The sequence below is a fragment of the Macrobrachium nipponense genome, chromosome 1 (assembly GCF_015104395.2).
Source record: "Macrobrachium nipponense isolate FS-2020 chromosome 1, ASM1510439v2, whole genome shotgun sequence".
Classification (NCBI taxonomy): Eukaryota; Metazoa; Arthropoda; class Malacostraca; order Decapoda; family Palaemonidae; genus Macrobrachium; species Macrobrachium nipponense.
In genome coordinates, this window is record NC_087200.1 from 97173884 (window position 1) to 97189878 (window position 15995).

A 15995-nucleotide genomic window follows, 5' to 3' on the forward strand; every position below is an offset into this window, starting at 1 on the left:
AATGTAATGAATTAAGCTGATACTGTGTCCCTGTAAATAGTAGAGACTATATCAGTCTGATTCCTGTTCATGACCTAGTAATGATCAGTATATTGCTTTTATACAATTCCCAGTAATGTGCATTACTACGAAATAGCATATGTCCATAGAAATCCATAGTGTAAGCCTACTCCCTCTATCTATCTTCCCCTACAAACAGGTCAGATACCATCATTTTTACCATCTTGTATATTGTTTGATTCATCCCATAAGTTATCGCAACTCTTTATAAATGACTTTAAGCATGTATTTTCATGCATATAACTTAGAAATTCGCAATGTGAAAATCAAGAGGGAGAAGCCAATAACGCATAATATATTTCACGGTATATCTCATTTGAAGAGTATATTGTTGTTAAATTAGTGTTGCATTATGTTTAGATATATCTGACTAAAATGTATATGTCACACAAGCCGTAAAATGTGAAATTGAGAAGGAAATATTTCTTCGGCATCGTGACTGGCGGCAGTAATGGATATGGGACTGAGGAGGGAGCTAAAAGGCATGGCTTGTGACGTCATGGATCAGCTCCACACGCTTTGATTGGTCCTAATTTTCCCTATCCCCACACTTGGGAAAAATGCAGCCCGGACTATGAAGGTTAATACTCGGCACGCTCACAAAAAATACCACGCAAATAAATGTATTCTTAATGTTTGCAGTTGTATACAGCAAATATATAAAATGAAAGTGAAATATGACTGTAATGCAATGAAAGTGAAATATACTCTTTCTCTCTCTCTCTCTCGTATACAAAATAGAATAATGAATGCGAAACTTACCATGAATCATGAAAGACCCATAATGTATACCCATATGTTATTACTCATAATGCAATGAAAGTGAAGCATATCCTAAAAATTATATATATATATATATATATATATATATTATATATATATATATATATATATATATATATATATATATATATAGATATATATATATATATATATATATATATAATATATATATATATATATATATATATATATATATATATATATATATATCATATATATATATATATATATATATATATATATATATTATATATATATATATATATTATTATATTATATATATATATATCTATATATATATATATATATATATATATATATATGATATATATATATATATATATATATATATATATATATATATATATCTATATATATTATATATATCTATCTATATATATATATATATATATATATATAGATATATATATATAGTATATATATATCATATATATATATATATATCTATATATATATATATATATATAATATATATATATCTATATATTATTATATATATACAGTGGTACCTCGAGATACGAAAGGCTCAACTTACGAAAAACTCGAGATACGAAAGCTAATACGAAAAATTTAACGGCTCTACATACGAAAAGATTTCAAGATACGAAAGGTTTCTGTAAAGTCCGAGATTCGCCCGAACCACCGATAGCAATTTTGAAACTCGCGCGCCGCCAACTGAGTAGACTCGTCACCATCCTCCTGCTCTCCCATTGGTTCCTGATGCTAGTCACCGCCATGAGATCCTTCTCTCCTATTGGTCAGCATCCCTCCCATGATGCATCTATGTACGTAGCGGCGTGCCTCGGCCACTCGGTAGCAGCATCGTTATCGTACGCACGCGTATTCGTTCAGTCTAACGATTTTGTTTAGTAATGTAAATTTGTTAGTGATTTCGTTGCAGTATACGTACTTTATCGTGTTGTGTGAAAACTTTATTCTACTTATATGTAAATTACGTACAGTATATACGTAGTCTTGGGTCCCAAGAAAGTTAAAATTCACGGAAAGAAGCGAATGCTCTCTTTGGAGGCAAAGATGGAGATTATCAAGAAGTATGAAGCTGGTATGCGATTGAGTGTGATCGCCAAGGAATACGGCCGAAATCTGTCGACAATAGGCACCATCCTTAAGCAGAAGGATGTCATCAAAGCAGCTACACCTTCCAAGGGCATCACTATTTTGTCCAGCAAGAGGACCCACGTGCACGACAAGATGGAACGGCTGCTTCTTGTCTGGATAAAAGACAAAGAAATCCCTGGTGATACGATAACGGAGACAGCAATCTCCCACAAGGCCAGCGCTATTTTCGGCGATTTGATTGCCCAGGCGGAAGACGATGGAGGGGAAGGGATTTCAACGCCAACCCCAGAGTTCAAGGCTTCGCATGGACGGTTCGAGAAATTTCGTAAACGGACTGGCATCCATTCGGTGGTGCGGCATGGGGAGGCTGCCAGCTTGGACACGAAAGCGGCCAAAGCCTTTAAGGGGGCCGGCCGGCTAATGCCGTTTTTTAACGACAGGACTTTGACATTCATACCACTTAATATGGTGACTTGGGACATCTCCAAACCGCATATGATTTTCGCCTCTGACCTTCGGTTTTGTAACGCCAGGGCAATTTATCCCGAAAATAACCATTTTTCAAATTCTATCTCCTCCCTTGATATTTAATATTAAGACCTGGGATTACTACCATATATAGACCTGATGTCGACCTCCAATCAAATGGAGAGTTTTTTTTCTAAAAGTCATTTTTTTGCTAGATATGAATTTTTCAATATGGTAAAAAAATAAACCCTATAAATCACGAGAAAAAATTTATAAAAAAAAGACGAAACAAAAATTGGAAAAAAGGGCTCTATTTAATTGTTCTATAATGTCTTTCTGAGTTATATACCAAATTCCAATATTATAGCTTCAAAACTAAGTGAGGAGATAGATTTTGAAAGTCAATAAGTATAGTTTTGAGATACAGGCGTTCAAAGTTTTCCTTCGTATTTCTATAAAGACAATGTTAATAAATAATGATTATTATGAATGTATATTTCTTTTTAGTGTATTAATACACCAAAACTATTTTATTTATCATAATTTAATCATAAATGATGATCCCTTTGCTCATATATCGTAGCCTGGGGCACTGCTTGAGGCAAGATGGGGCACTCCTTCCTACGTAACCCCCTCTCTCCCCTTCACTAACTCGGCTTATTACAGCGAATTTTCTTCTGTATGTTAGCGAGATGTTTTCCTTGTATTTTCCTCTTTGGCATGATGACATTCTTGCCGAAACAAAGATAAACAAACATAAATGCAAGAGAATGTCAAAGGTGAAACTCGAAGGTGTACTCTCATTTTACAATGACAATTTAATAAATCATGATTATTATGAATTTCATATTCCATTTTGGGTATTAAAAAACCAAAACTATGTTATTTATCATAAATGAAGATCTCTTTGCTCAAAGATCGTAGCCTTGGGCACAGTGTGACGTGTGCTGTCAGGCAAGAAGGGGCCGGTTACTAGGCAACCCTCCCCTCTCTCTTCACTAACTACGCGTATATTATGATATTCTGTAATAATACTTGAGCGATTTTTCTTCGTCTGTATGTTAGCGAGATGTTTTCCTTGTCTTTTCCTCATTGGCATGATGAACTTCTTGCCGAAACATACATAAACATACGTAAAAGCAAGCGAATGTCACGAGGTGAAACTCGAACGTGTAATCTACTTGACGTCTATGGTCCAACTGATTCATGATTGAACCAGATACTCGCTTCTCAGACGCTTCTGCGAGCCACAGAATCTCTACAGATGCCATTTCTCACAATTTCTTTGCCAATAATTATCAAAATTTACGATAACAGAAGAAATATTGCATTTTCTTGTACGAATGAATGTTTTAGGCTTATTGAGTTATGTTTACTAATTACCCTGTAACTACGAAAGTAAGAGGAATTTTGACGAAATATTTCGTATACGTATTCTCAATTGCCATATGAAGCTCCATGAATTTTTTCATGACCTTGCACTTTTCGCCCTATACCACCATATATAGGGGTTCCGGCCGGCCCCCTTAAAAAGACGTTCGACGAGATGATGACCAAGGAAGGCTACAGTTCTCAGTAAGTCTTCAACTGTGATGAGACTGGCCGTTTTTGGAAAAAAATGCCTCGTCGGACGTATATCACGCAGGAAGAGAAGAAGCTACCCGGGCATAAGCCTATGAAAGACAGGCTTACGCTCGCACTTTGCTCCAACGCCAGTGGAGATTGCAAGGTGAAGCCCCGACTGGTGTATCATTACGAGACTCCTCGAGCCTTCAAGGCCAACAAAGTGCTTAAGGAGAAGCTTCCAGTGATGCGGAGGGCTAATGCAAAAGCCTGGGTAACGAGGCTTTTGTTCACCGAGTGGGTAAATCTGTGTTTCGGCCCGACAGTGAAGAAATTCTTGGAAGAGAAGCGCCTCCCCCTGAAATGTCTGCTGGTGTTGGACAATGCCCCTCCCCACCCTCCTGGCCTCGAGGAAGATATCCTAGCGGAGTATTCCTTCATCAAGATTCTTTATCTTCCGCCTAACACCACCCCTCTCCTCCAGCCCATGGACCAGCAAGTGATATCGAACTTTTAGAAGCTGTACAAGAAAAATCTTTTCAAGAGATGTTTCGACATCACCGATACCCCAAACCTCACCTTGCATCAATTTTGGAAGGATCATTTCAACATCGTCATATGCATCCGACTCATCGACCAAGCTTGGCAGGAGGTTTCGAGGCGAACCTTGAATTTCTCGTGGAGGAAACTCTGGCCTGATGCCGTATCCGCCCGAGACTTCGAGGGATTCGACGTGGGCGAAGCTGGTGCTGCAGATTCAGAAACAGTTGACGATCCTGAAACTGTTTTGCAACCAGATCTTGACGAGATCGTTGCACTCGGCAAGTCCATGGGGCTGGTCGTCGACGAGGACAACATCAACGACCTTCTCGAGGAGCACCAAGAGGAGCTTACGACAGATGACCTGAAGGAGTTGGAGGCCATGCAACATGACGTCGTTCAAGAGGAGTTCTCTAGCAGCGGCGAGGAGGAGGAGGGCGACCCTATGACAACGGCAGAAATTAAGGATGTTCTAGCCACTTTTCATAAAGTGCAATCGTTTATAGAAAAAAGACACCCCGAAAAGGCTCACACAGGTCGTATGCTTGCGCAGTTCAATGACGTTTGCCCGAGTCGTTTCAGGAACATTGTGAAAAGTAGGCAGAAGCAATCTTCCTTGGAAAGTTATTTTTTAAAGAGGCCTTTAGCATTAGCAGGAGTAGGCAAAAAGGAAGAACCAAGTGATAAAAAACAGAAAGTTGAAAGTGGTGATGAAGTTGAAATTTTGTTAAAAAAAAAAAAAAAAAAAAACCTACGTAAAGTATAAAAGAGTAAAAAAAGAAATTTAAAAATCAAAAAAAGACAAAAAAATTTTATTTTTATTTTAGTTTTTTGTAAAGTTAAGTGTTACAGTTTTGTTAATGTATTTCGTAAATTTTAGTTTAGTTTTCCTTACATTTTTTATGTGTTTCGTAAAGTTAAGTGTACGTACGTATGCTGGTATCTGCCGTTTGTCCTCCTCCTCTGCTGCCACTTTCGGAGATAGCCTCACTCGAAAGGTAAGCTTCCACATTTTACTACATACGTACAGTATTTCTTGTATACCATGTACACTAATAAACTTTATTTACAGGTAATTAGCATTACGTTATTAAGTTAGGTATTGAATGGTCCAATTTGTTGTAGTATTTCATTGTTTATAGGTCAATTTAGCTTTATTATGAAATTTACTGGGGTGTTTTTGGAGGGCTTGGAATGGATTAGCCATTTTACATGTAAAATGTGGTCCAAAATACGAAAACCTCATGATACGAAGGGCGCCTCGGAACGGATTAATTTCGTATCGCGAGGTACCACTGTATATATATATATAATATATATATATATTATATATATATATATATATATATATATATATATATAGGTTCCAGATGAGATATCGTATCGGTAATCAGCAGGGTCCATCAAACACATAAAAAAGTCCACGATTTATTACAAAAACGTTTCGCACATAATTCAGGAAATCTTCAGTCTGTAAAATTAAAACATACACATTAAAAATATTATAAGTAACATTAAAATGTAATTAAAAACATAAAAAAAAAATGTAAAAACGTAAGTTTTAACTTTACTTTAAAAAACCATCACAAGAATGTGTCAAAAGTAAAGGAGAGACCCAGTGCCTAACAACCTGTTAGAGTGGAGAAGGAAGAACGAATGACCAAGACTGCAGACCTACCCAAGACTTCAGTTATTCTAGATATAGAGGAGCAGCAGATACGTTGGAGTTTAAAGACGGAATCAGCCGTTTAATGTATAAATACTCAAAGGTGGTGAGGTAGTTACTATGGCTTGTACCACCAATAATAGAAAAATGTTTCTTATCAACTTGAACCCTGCATATGGACGCATGGTTCCTAATATTAGAGAATTTAGGTTTGCTAATTCTCTGTCCCGTTCTGAAACTATATCCCAGGTGACTGCAATATCTCATCTGCAACAACCTTCGTCAAGAACCAACTTAAATACCGGGACATCCCGGGCACTTAAATTTGTAAATTATGTTGGATCCCATGAAGGTCGGCAGTTTGTCTTTGTGGTTGAAAAATGTGTAAGTCTTAAGAGGACTGATTGAGATAAGATGCGTATTAAGGCAGCCAAACTCTAGTTCAATAATGCGTTTCACTTCACTTAAGAACTTATTATCTGAGATAAAAGGGATGGTAGCGAATAGTTTCTTCTTTTCGACGTTGTAAGAGGGAGTTGGCTTAAAAAAATTTTTTGAAAGCATTCTGTTAATAATCTTATAAACCAAATTTTCTGGATACGAGTTCTGTGAAAAGAAACTTACAAAAACTCTATTTCATTGTGAAAAAGTGACCAGCTTGAAGAGTAAACCATATTGTAAATGGAGATCAATTTAAAATTCTTAAAACATGTACTATAAAAATGATTGGCAAGTCCCGTGTACGATTTTTTCCTGTATACCGACGTGGTAAATTCACCATTATCTCTACTGACTCTAATGTCTAAGAAAGGCAGAGAGTTGTTACTTTCAATTTCTATAGTAAATTTCATATTTTGATGTTGTGTGTTGATATAATCAAGGAACATCTTATTTTGCCAGGGCTCTTTGAATAACACGAAAGTGTCATCGACATATCGTCTATAGTATGTGGGCTTACACACATCTGGGCAGTTTGTTAAAAAACTTTCCTCTAAAGACGACATAAAAATGTTAGCAAAAACAGGTCCCAAAGGAGAACCCATAGCAACTCCTTCGACCTGTGAGAAAAGTGACCGTTAAAAACAAACATAGAGTCTTGCACAGCAAGCGCAAGAAGCGTCTTGAAGAGTTGTCTGTTAAAACCATTAAAAGTTATATGATCTTCGTAAAAATTTTGATCTAAAATAATCTTAATAGTTTCATTTAAAGGAACATTTGTAAAGAGAGATTCTACATCAAAGCTGGTCATATGTAGATCACCATTCTGTAAAACTATTTGTTCTTGAAACTCATATCCATTTTTTAGTGTGAATTGGTTATAATCAAAATCGTTAAGTAAAGTAACTAGATATTTATTCAATATCTAAATATCTAGTTACCTGGAGTTGTTGTGCCTGTATTGTTAGATTTATTGTGCTTGTGAGTTTCTGTTGGGTTATATGTGAGTTGTTATGGTTGAGGGTTGTTATTGTTGTTGGGGAGCTGTTGTGGTTTCTTGGCGTTATTGTGAGTTGTTGAGGGTTGTTGTTGGTGAGCTGTTGTGATTTCTTGCTGCTGATGATGTGTGTGTGTGTTGGCTTGTTGTGTTGTTGGTGATTGTTTGTGCAGTGGTCTTTTGTTGTGGTTGTATTCCTTGTTTGTTTGTGTTCCTTGGTTGTTTGCTGTGTTGTTGAGTTGTGGTTGTGTTCCTTGGTTGTTGTTGTGTTGTGCTTGTGTTCCTTGGTTGTTGTTGAGTTGTGGTCCTTGGTTGTTGGGTTGTGGTCATTGGTTGTTGTTGGTTGTGTATTGGTTTGTGATGGTTGTTAGTGTCTCAGTGACCTCAACCAGCGGACAGCACAGCATAGCCCTGAGTATCTGGAGTTGTGTGTAGGCAGGTCAATTGTCGTGCATGTTTTCCCTTGTGTAAAGAGGAAAGTGTGACTGAGGGTGAGTTTGACAGCTGGAGTGGTTAAGTTTATGAGGGGGGACTTTGCCCGCTTGTTTCTTGAGCTTGTGATCCCGCCACAACTCTCTCTCTCTCTCTCTCTCTCTCTCTCTCTCTCTCTCTCTCTCTCTCTCTCTCTCTCTCTCATTCAGAATACGTTTTGGCTGTGGTATATTTTGAAGCATGGCAGAAATAAGCCCACACCACAGGTAGGGCACCAGGTTGTGACAAGCTTCCGTTTTCTTTCTTCTATCTTCTTTATTTGAGAATATTCATGGCAGGTCCTTTGGCTGATTTTTCCCGATTTGGTATCGGGAATGCATTCCAAGAAGTGGGTTTGGCACCCCCTGTCTGGGTGCCAGACAAAGCATTTGCGGTGGCTCTATAAATCTTCCCTTGGTGGTTCCTTGAAATTCTCTATGATTAGTCAACAGTTGCTTACACACATTCAAGAAGAAGGCTCTCAGAGAAATGGACTGCTTTGTGTGAAACTTGAACAAATTATGTATGGATTCAACATACACACGTCTATGATGTGGAATAGGGCCTTTTTGTACCATTTCATTGTTCTGAGGGTGCATGCCACGTATCCTATTTGTATGTCAGACTTGTCTACGAGCCTCGTGTCCCGAACGTAATCTACAATGACATCCGGTCTATACATGGTTTCTCTTGACCTATAGTCTTGTTTGCCAGTGGAGACCATTTGACCAGTATGAATGCCTGAAAGCAAATATTGAATTCATTTCGGTCTCTCCATTTTGTAGGGAGGGGATGGTCCTTTTCCCGGTAAACAGCATTGCCTCGTTTGATACCCTTCTGGAACTTTGACATACCTGTTCTATCATCTTACACAGTCCCAACCAAGCCAATGTTGTTTTCATGAAGATAAGTACTTAGCCCTGGGCTAGTATAGTAATTATCCGTAAGAAGGAAATGGCCTTTGTTCAGACAGTGTTCCATTAGCGTCTTTACAACTGCCCCCGAGTGGCAAAAGGGATCATTTGCTGAAATATCTACACCTGTCCTTGTACAAATAACAATGTCCAGAACGTATCCTGTTTTGCAGTCACATATCACATACATTTTTATCCTAAACTGATGTCTTTTCTTTCTTATATATTGTTTGAATATAAGTCGACCTTTGAATAAAACTAAACTTTGATTAGAATTCGTTTTTGGAAGGGATAAAAATATTTCTTGAACCGTTCCCTCACCATTTCTAAAATGTATCTGATTTTCTACAACCTATCATTAGAATAAATCCCTCAGAGTATTGTCTGTAAAATGGAGATACTGATATATGTTGTCACGAATTATTCGCCCTTTGTTTACTTAGGTTCTAGTCCGGTGGTCTGGGTAATAATAAGTCTGAAGGACTAGACTCTACAGCCCGGTGGAAGGATTGAAGAAGCACTGTTCACAATTTTACACACTTTTATTATGAAAATAAACTATGATTACACTCAAAACATTTCCCCACATATTATGTACAAGTTAATTACACGCGAGAAGGTAATGCGACAATTCAATTAATTAAAGTGGCACAGGGCGCAATTCTATGTCCGTGAGGCAGACCAAGAGATAAAAAATATCAAGAAATTTGACACAAAACCCACATAATCGGATTGCTCACTTTGTTTGTTAATACAAACTCTAATTAGGCTTCATTATTCATAGGATGCATGGGAGACCCCACAATAAACTTACACTATGGCATGATAATTAAGAAACAAAGTAACGACTCTGGCTAAGTGGAAAGGAAAAGACGATCCATCTTACCTTTTGTTCTGGTTGGTACCTGGGAAGCAAATGCCTGCTGCGGATGGCGTTGCCCTCAAGCACAACTTTGGGACGTCATGCCGTAACAATTCCTGTCCGTTCGACGCTTTACTCTATTGTGTCTCATCTTTTTTTGTTAAGTACAAGATTTGGCAATTTGAATTAAAGTAGATGACAAACTCTAGTTTTACATTATGCGCTACAACTCAAGTTAACTTGCGGGATACCCCCGTAGCCAAAACCTTTTGCTAAGCAAGCTTCCTTTGTTTTATCTTATACACATGGTTAACTTTCCTTCATAGTTTTATAAGAAATATAAATTTTATGGCAAGTTATTTCACTTTCCTCCCCCACACATATCCATGACAGAAGTCACATGGTTGCCTGCACTCGTCATTGATTCCTCTTCTTACTCAAGTTAGCCTGATGTTGCGGCAGGTTTATTGCTAAAAGGGGGATCCGTCCCTTTTCGCGACATCCTCCGCACCAGAAAAAATTCTGGCTGCAAGGCTGAGCAATCAGAAGGATCAGAGGGTGGGAGGGAAACTCCCTTGACTATGGCCGACTTGACTCCAATGCAACAAGTGCTCACCGTTTAAGTCAGTCAGAACAAACACATCAGACACATTTGAAAATACACTTACATATAGGTGATTACCTTTCAATGTCATCTCAATCATAATCTTACATTATGATATAAGCAATAACCTTAAATATACCTTGTCCGGTGCAGTGTCTGATCCACTGACACGAGAACACTTACTCAAGTTACCCTTAAATATGTACAACTACGCTGTTTTCTATCGTCCTTCAAACTCCTTCTGACACTAACTCACCTTTCATGGTCCCTCCTATAATTTGTACATGACCACCATTTTCTATGTCTTACACATACTAGTTCTTTACCCACTCTTTCATCTGTTTTCTTTGTATCACTGCCGCTCTCTGTTTAGGGTGCACAAACTGCACTTCCTCTTGGTCAACTCGCCCATCCTGAAGACGACTGCCCGAAGATATAATACTCGTGTCTCTTACGCCCCTGGTTTCATATCATCTGCACCCTGTCCATCCTGAGCCTCTACCACATACTCGTTTTCCCTGGACATAACTCACTCTTTTCCTTCGATGCCAGTGGTGCTGCTCTCGTCCCCGATACCGTACGTCCCATCCTAGCTGTCCTCGATTGCTCCCGCCTCGTCCCAGGTTGCATCCTCATCATCGTCTTGTTCCTGATCGTCATCTTCGGCGGATGTAATTTCCAGGGTAACAAGGTGGCTGATGGCTCACAGGGTTTCTGTGCCATCATGCAGCACCTTGGCAGACTGGACGATCCCATTGTCATCGGGATAGACCTCTGTAATCTTACCATGGGGCCACACAGCCCTCTTACACCGTTCAATTTTAACGAGCATGACGTCTCCTGGGCAAAGATCAGTCCTTTTCCTGGGCCAAGAGTCGTGCCTGGAGTGTAGGGCAGAAAGATACTCTCTCTTCCAGCGTTCGCGAAACGCCTTCAGAGTGTCTGTCAACTGGAGATAACGGTCTCTGAGCTTGCAGGTGGTCAACGTCTGGTTCAGGTCTCCTGGAGAGAGTAAGGGGGCCATAAGATTGATAAGGCGAACTTGCAGCAGGTGGGAGGGTGTGAGGACTTGATCCTCTCGCCCGTCCCCAGTGTCCATGAGTGGTTGATTATTGACCACGGCTTCAGCCTCCTTCACTAGCATCCAGACATGCTCCTCTGGGAAGGCATTCTTCTGGAAGGCTACCTTGAGCGTGCGTTTCGCTACTCTTACCAGCCTCTCAAAGAACCCTCCCTTCCATGGTCCTTGGGGCTTCTGGAAACGCCACTGAATGCCAGTCCTCCTCAGGAACTCCTGGACATCGTCCTCTTCATACAATCCCTGCAGGAAGTGGCTGGCCGATCTGAACGTCTGGTGGTTGTCCAAGATGATGAGTGAAGGGTCGCCATGGGTCGTGCCGAATCGTTGCAGAGCCAAACTGAAGGTTACAGCTTCCAGATTGCCACAAAACTCTAGGTATACTGCCCTGGTGGTCATACAGGTGATGAGCAGGATGTGGCCTGCTCCCTCTGTGGTGTGGATAGGACCCGTGTGGCCCACTCTGATGTATTCGAATAGGAGACTCAGGTTCACTCTTTCTTTGGGTAGCAGAGGCGTTGGTGGCTGCATCGGTAGGGGCGTGAAGGCAATTACACAGGCTCTACACTATCCCACGACTTGTTTCGTTCTGATTCTCAGTCAGGGCGACCAACAGTCCTGATGGAAAAGACCCATGAGCTCACTGCAATGCATATTACAGCGATGCAAATAAGTTAAGTATTCCCTAACTAAGGTGCCATTGGCAGGCAATAGAACAAGTGACTTTCGACAATGATTCTCATCAAGAATTCTAGTTTGTGTATACACAATTCCTGCTGCAAGCACCTTCCTGAGCGAGATACACGATGAGGATGTCACACGACGGTTCTTCCGAAAGAGGGAGATCCAATGGACTTTTCAGACACCAAGACCATGGAGGAGAGGCTTCTTCGAGCGTTTGATAGGACTGCTCAAGCACACACTACAGACTACCTTGCAGTGCAACATCTTTAACAAACAGATTTGCACCCTCATTAAAGAAGCCGAAGTTGTAGTTAACAACTGCCCTCTGATGTACTTGGGGGCCATCAAATAAGACTTCTACCGCCAGTTGTCCCTCACAAAAAGATGTACCAGACCCTGACAATTAAACAGTTGAGGCATAAATACTTTCAGCTCACTGAAGCCCTCAAACACTTCAAGCCATACTGGCAACTGGGATACCTCAGGTCACTTCAACAGTGACAAAATTTTATGGAGAGCCTGGTTACTGCTCTGCGCGTAGGCGACATTGTAATAGTAAAGGTTGAACAACAAAAACATGGACAGTGGCCCTTGGACAACATTATCACTGTTTACCCTGACAGCCAGAGGATAATGCATTCTGTAAAGGTTCTCTTTAAAGTTAAGGAGCACCTGAGAACAGTGGAACACATCGTGCTGCTGGAAGTGAATATCCACAATGACAAAAAGGAATTCAGTAAAGAAGAAACCGAAAGGGAAAGTGAGTCAGAGGCAAGTGATCCAAATGAGGTGGAAGATAATGGAGAGTGTGACTCGACAGACAGAGAGACTTGAGGTGAGTGGAACAGAAACAATAACAGTCTGGATGAAGTAGTGGATAGTGCTGAAGCAAGACCGAGAAGGAAAGCTGCTGTTAAGCAGATACAGAAAATGTTAGAGTGGGTAAGAAACAAAATAGTGTAGTGTTTTGGTGTTGATTTTTTTTAGAGGCAAACTACAAAGATTGGGAGACGACAAGAGACCTGAAGGTTTTAGGGGTAGATCATAAATTCACATCTTGTGCATCCAGCAAGGGTGGATGGCAGATGCTATTGAGTGTGTGAAAATGTATATGTATACTGATGTATTTATCTTATTTTTCTTCTAATGTACTATCATGTAACCCATAACTTACTCATGGGAACCAACGTTCTCTCTCAAGTGTCTCAGTGTGGAGCATTATGCTATTCAACGGTTGAGACTTTATGCATTGTTTGAATTCACAAGGGCAATGACAACTACATGCATGCACCCATCAGCAAAGAGAATCTCTTGCTATTGAAATATTGAAATGATGTTTGCTCGTTCTGATGAACACAGTCAGTCTGCATTCTGAATCAATTGTTTGTAATCATAAATGCTTGTAGTGGAGAGCCATAACTCTTTGGAATTTAAGAGAGGAATATTACGTTGTTGGTGCATACCATACCCCTCATCTTTTTCATTCTTTACAGTGATAACCTATACGATGTTTAAAACATCGACACATTGCCCTTAGATGAATTACAGCATTATTTGATTGCATTGCTTACTGCAGTATTGATGTGGTACATTCTTTGATGGCATTGCTTATTGCATTGATGATGTGTTGCATTATTTGATTGCATTGCTTGTTCAGTATTGGTGTGGTGCACTATTGATTGACTGGGACATTGCCCTTGTCTGAGTGTGTTGGTTTCTTGCATCAACTGAGTAATGATGTATTGGGGTATTTCTTTATTGTAGAATTTGTATATTTTGTGTTATTTAAGAGTGATAACTTTGGTAGAAACATGTAAGTTGTCGTCATGAGCTAGATTCGAACTGTAATGCTGTGAGCAAGCCTAGGCCATGACCAGTGTATCCATGCATGCTGCCTCACCAGTCAGACCTTCCCTCCTGCCTCAGGTTCCTCAATTTCCTAAAAGGGTGGAGGATGTCATGAAAAGACGAGTGAACAGTCTTTCCTCAAGTTAAATCTGCCACGTTCCCGACTCGGAAGTTTCTAGAAAACATGGCCTGCAGCAAATGGGTGATGGTTCTTTGTAAACAGGAACATACTTATCTCCGTTTTGGAGCTGCATTCGTCTGGGTCGTGGGAGACTCATCTGTGTATTGTTTCGTCACGTTAATTGTAGCGGCGACTTCCTAATGGGACCAGGGATCAAATCAGGAGCAAATGGAGAAGGCCTAACTGGTCACGTGGATCGCACCAAATGTACGGGAAGGCGTCCCTCCTCCACTAAAGCTCTCAAAGGTAAGGCACACTATTTTTTTTTCTCTCCCTGGTCACTGGTTAGATCATTCTAAATATCTATATACTATGCATTTTCGTTAATTAATTGTGTTTGTATTTAATTGTGTTGTATCTCAGTCATATAACGTAATTGAGTGTGAAGATATTGTAAGGACAACGTCCTTCCACTATTTTTGTTCCACTGTAACACCTTGCTAAATTCTATTGTACATCATCGTGTGTAGAACTCTCTGGCCTTTCCGCCGATATATAATTCATCAATGAGCAACAATTGTACCCATAGATATCCATGTATATATGTCTGCAAGAAAACACAAATCCTTCTGGCACAGACACAGTTTCTCTCTGTTCAGGTAGGATACTACATATCTGTCTGCAGCCTCCGTTATAGCCTGTGTTTACCTGTAATAAATGATCAGTACCCAGTTACCTGCCTCTCTCTCCTGTCCTCACAGTATGTAACGCCCCGACCTGTTAGTTAAGTGATTTAAGCCAAGTGAACTGTGAATTTCTTATGGGACAGATGGCCAACTGCAAAGTGTGATGGTACTCTGTTGGGAACAGTGTTATGTATATTAACTTCATGTAAGGGTTGTTGGGCTCAGATTCTTTATTTTTGTAATAAAACTTCATAAAATTCAGTGTTGCCTAGTTCCCTCATCCTATGTGATAGACCAAGAGCTGTCCCTAAGGTAGGCCATACTTTCAATAACATCTGGCCACCAGTTAACCTCAATCGTAAAGATTTTCACGACAATAGTTGCCAAATACCATTTGCTGAATGGTCATTTTCCTGACACATTAAAGTAAAAGATGCAATGTTTTATATTCTGATTGTACAAGAAGCTATTAATAAGAAAAGTAGGTGAAACTGTGGTGGAAGAAAGAAAACGGGATAGGGCCTAACAATTTTCGGAAAATTTATGTTTAGTTTATAGAGTAACTATTTTTATTCTTTCTCAAATAAGAGAAAGTAGTTACTTTAGAGTTGCTTGGCTAGTTACGATTTAACCGGCCTCATGCTAGCATGAGCCATTGCCAATAGGTGTCCCATTACCTGTGGTAAGGGAATAAGCGAGTTAGCATGGACCTCTAGAATAATACTGACAACTGAAGCAGTTTCTACGGACTGTGAATGGATGTTTAGAGCTGACGAAGGATCTAAACTTTGAATATGATTATGATGAAATGGCAAGAGGAGTAATATAAAATTAACATAATAATGGGTGTGAAAAGCTTAATGAAGGAAAATAAACAAGCAAAAATTTAATTATAATAATATATAAGGAGAAATGAAAAACAATGAAAGTATAAAGGAATGGAGGGCAAAAAAAAGGTCTAGGTGAGTAGATAATAAGAAAACGGTCAATTCTATGAGTCTAGGAATTTTAGAAAAAAATGGGACTTAAATATACGAATGAAAACAAGAATTTTGTCTTGGAGTTGGATGAAACACGTGATCGTGAAATAGCAGAACAGATTCCAATAACA

At 39.4% G+C, this 15995-nt stretch overlaps 1 protein-coding gene across 1 annotated transcript in view; it reads right to left on the reverse strand.

Moving 5' to 3' along the window:
• The window catches only part of LOC135219502 (uncharacterized), a gene marked incomplete in the record, with an annotated part of 142814 nt that overhangs the window by 11981 nt on the left and 114838 nt on the right, over positions 1 to 15995 (reverse strand).